Source organism: Squalius cephalus, assembly GCF_949319135.1.
Source record: "Squalius cephalus genome assembly, chromosome: 6".
Lineage (NCBI taxonomy): Eukaryota > Metazoa > Chordata > Actinopteri > Cypriniformes > Leuciscidae > Squalius > Squalius cephalus.
The window spans coordinates 21,567,784-21,571,868 of NC_137127.1; the positions used below are offsets into that span (position 1 = coordinate 21,567,784).

Consider the following 4,085-nt stretch of genomic DNA (forward strand, 5'->3'; position numbering starts at 1 on the left):
TTGAATCAGGGGGATTAAAACACCAGACATACAGCATATGCAGAGTGGTGGGTTCCCAGGACTGGGGTTCAGAACCACTTATAATAACTGTACTTGTCTAGCTAGTATTGAATGGTAATTTAATGTCTTTATAGCATGGATGCATCTAAAGAAGACTCGTCCTTGGGAAGACTTGTAAATGATGAGACCAGAAATCCTACTTGCAAAATGAGAACCGTTGAAGTGAGCAGAAAACCTCACCTGTCTCTCTTTGCTGTACGAGACATTCTACCAGGGGAGGAAATCACTTACAATTATGGCGACTCAGATTGGCCATGGCGAGTCAAGGTACTATCAAGAAAATGCTAAAGAGATTAATCAGTAATTCATGGTAATCTTTTACTCTAATTCTGATTAGTTACCATGTGATTGTGGTCTCATATTTCTCAAGCCTTTAAATCAAGCATCAGCAGAATCCACTGATAAAAAGCCAGCCAGCAGTTTGGGTCCGCAGAAATCGGTAAGTCCACTTTAAAACAACTGTATCATTATATTATTGACTCTTTCAGCGTAGAGTTGTGTGTGATAGAAATGATAGATAAAGTGTAGGACAGCTAGAGGAATGAACGTGAACAAGTTTTTCTGTACTTTACAAATATTCTGTTTTTGATATTCACTGGTTTCTTTTCTGACATCCAGCCCCATTGTGCAGCTTCTGTTTCTTCTCCTGAATTGGACAAGGTGAACAGCAATGGTCCACATAAGCAGTCAGGCAAAGCAATAACATCAAGGAATAAAACGGTAACCATCTCATACATGCAGCAACTATCTACTGATGTTTACTGCCAGTTAGTTAAAAGTGCAGTGAGTGATTTCTGAGAAACACTGTTGATATTTGAAATCGACACCCAAACAGACACACCCCTCCCTTCATTGCTCCGCCCCCAAAATAATGAACACGCAACACAGGCAACCACTAACAGCTGGCGCTCAGGTGTTCAACTCGAAAAGATCTTTATCACTGGCAAACCATAGGATGCTTTTAAAGGTTTGGTTTTAGTTGATTGTAGGTGCATATCCACTTCATCCAGCACACGTGTGTAATAGTAGTGGGAAGTTCGGATCATTTTACTGACTCAGATCTTTAAATCTCGTTCATCAAAATGAACAAATCTTTTTTAGAGTCATTTCGTTCATTTCAGCAGAATGTATTTAAAATGTTACGTTAGCCAAATTTCCCAAACACATCAAACGTTGATCGCATTTAGAATAAGAAAAAATTTGCAATGCAAGAAAAAGGCCATATTATGAAAAAACAATTAATTAATTAATTTGGGTCTTCAGGCTATGCATTCTGTTAGTTTACCTCACCTCCCGATCTAAGCCGTTCGATCATCCCGTGATCCTCATAAACTGAGCTTTGCAGTCTGTAGTACCGGATACAGAATTGATTAGTTCACATTTCGAGTCTATCGACTTCGGGTTCAAGTCATTCGTGCATCACGTGACAGCCCCATATAGGCTGAGCTATGCAGTCGCTACCGGATACAGAATTGATTAGTTCATCTTTTGAGTCTTCGGGGACTTGAGAGGTGAACTAATCATTTATCTTTCCGGTACTGACAGCATAGCCTCTGTGGGACTGACGGGAAGAATGAAAGACTCGGACCTGAAATCTCGGGAGATGAACTAATAATTTCTGTTTCCAGTACAGAACCCATAGGATGTTGCGCATGCGCGGTCAGCACAAAATGAACGAATCACTCTCTGAGACAACTCTGTAGTCCCGAGTCATATTAAAGATTCGTTCAAAATGAACGAATCGTTCATGACGACCCGTCACTTGTGTATAAATGCTTCAAATGATACAAAATAATTTTTTTGCCATTAGAAATGTACTTATGTACCCACAATTAAAACAAACAAACTAAAAATGACTTAGATGGTATGGAGTAAATGTAGCACCTTACTACCAACCTCTGCTAGTTAAAGGAGTAGTTCACTTCAGAATTAAAATTTCCTGATAATTTACTCGCCCTCACGTCATCCAAGATGTTCATGTCTTTCTTTCTTTAGTGGAAAATAAATTAAGGTTTTTGAGGCAAATATTCCAGGAGAATGAGGAGATTTTTCGGGTTGAAGGTCCTGTGAGTTTCAGTGCAGCTTCAAAGTCTCGACACGATCCAGCCGAGGAATAAGAGTCTTATCTAGACAAACCAGCGGACATTTTATAACAAAATAACGCCACACATTACGTAATCAGGTTGAAAGGTCACACATGCCTCCAACTTCAAAATCGTCCGACATCGTTGTTTGAATGGCGTTTGATTGAGTCTTTGCACGTTCTCTTTGTAAACACTGGGTCTGTTCTTCCGCCTACGTCACGCGTGACCTTTCAACCTGATTACGTAACGTGTGGCGCATCACAGCTAGAGCAAGACCAGTATTTGTGGTTAAAAGTATATAAATGTTTATTTTTGTTATAAAATGTCCACTGGTTTGTCTAGATAAGACTCTTATTCCTCGGCTGGATCGTGTCGAGACTTTGAAGCTGCACTGAAACTCACATTTGGACCTTCAACCCGTTGGACCCCATTGAAGTCACTATATGGAGAAACATCCTGTAATGTTTTCCTCAAAAACCTTAATTTCTTTTCGACTGAAGAAAGAAATACATGAACATCTTGGATGGTGTGATGGCGGGTAAATTATCAGGAAATTTTAATTCTGAAGTAAACTAATCCTTTTAAGTAGTTATTGGTTCAGAGTTTTAATGTCTGAACCAATGTAACTATTAATGTGACTATTGTCACAATTTGTATGTAAAGTTTGTATAAATGTTTGTTTAGAGTTTTTTATTTTATTAATGATCTTTGCTTTGAAATGTGCAAAACATGTTTCTTTATTTTTTGTTCACTCCTACAGTGTGTTTGTTCTTGTCTGAAATGGGTGCCACAGTTTTCAATATTGCTAATGTACATTTTATTCTTGTTTAAGCTAAATACCTCTTTATATATCTGCAGAAGCGGTTTCAATCAAGATTGGCAAAATTAAGACAACATCATGAAGATTGCTATGAACGTTTTAACAGAGCAGCAATTGAAAAGGAACACAAGATTGCTAAACAGCAATCACAAAAAGTTTGTTTGGTGAGTAATATGTGAACATCATCACACTATTCTGTGATCAACGCCTCAGTCCATTAACGGTTAATTATTTTATTATTAATTCATTTTATTAATTAACAGTTTGCTTAGTCCTTTTGCTTTTAGAACTTATATTTTTATTCAAATTATATTTCAAGGGGGGTGCTAGTGAGCATTCAATGGAGTAAGACTTAGCTTGAAACTTAGCTCCTGTCTAGCTTCCTTTAAAATTATTATTTTATAGCGCATTTTCAGTGAATTTACTATGGACGCCGTTTTCTAATATTCGTGACACCCTTCTGAACAACTGCCATCCGTATCAGTCTCTTCAATGGCGACTAAGCTGCGTAAATATAAATACAGCGGCCCTGCGAGCACCAGGCCGGAGACATCCTCGACGCAAGCCTCTACCGCCCCCGCTGACTTGCCTCCTATTTCGCAACTAGAGTCGGTGACGGACACGGAGGATTGGAAAGCAGATATTCTTGCATCCCTGAGAGAGGATATCTCTGTCGTCATTCGTGCGGAACTTAAAAATGCTCTTTTATTTCATTTTAGCTTCCTTAAGAATGAGTTAAAAGAAGTCAAATCAGAAATTGCGAACAACACGGCGGCGGTACGTGCTGAAATAGATAACATGAATGCCACTATCACCGATGTGGAGGAAGGTTTATCATCATGGTCGGACGAGATCACTTCATTACAGGCGACAGTTGCAGAACTTAAAACAGAGCTGGCTAACCTGAAGGAAAAGAACGACGATCTGGAAGGACAGATGCGGAGGTGTAACGTACGCATTGCGGGGATTCCAGAGGAGACCGGTTCGAGCTCTACCGTTGCAGTCTCTAAGCTGCTGAAGGAAGTTTTAAACCTAGAGAAAGACATCCTAATCGACCGTTCACACAGAGGCCTAATGCCTAAAAAGCTTAACGGAAAACCCCGGGTGATTGTCGCGAAGCT

At 39.4% G+C, this 4,085-nt stretch overlaps 1 long non-coding RNA gene across 1 annotated transcript; it reads left to right on the plus strand.

Moving 5' to 3' along the window:
- The first annotated feature begins 248 nt into the window (after positions 1–248).
- LOC307160741 lies at positions 249–751 on the plus strand. The gene is made up of 3 exons (XR_013821626.1): positions 249–327; positions 431–499; positions 679–751. It is a non-coding gene; the product is annotated as an uncharacterized lncRNA (long non-coding RNA).
- Positions 752–4,085: the final 3,334 nt, after the last annotated feature.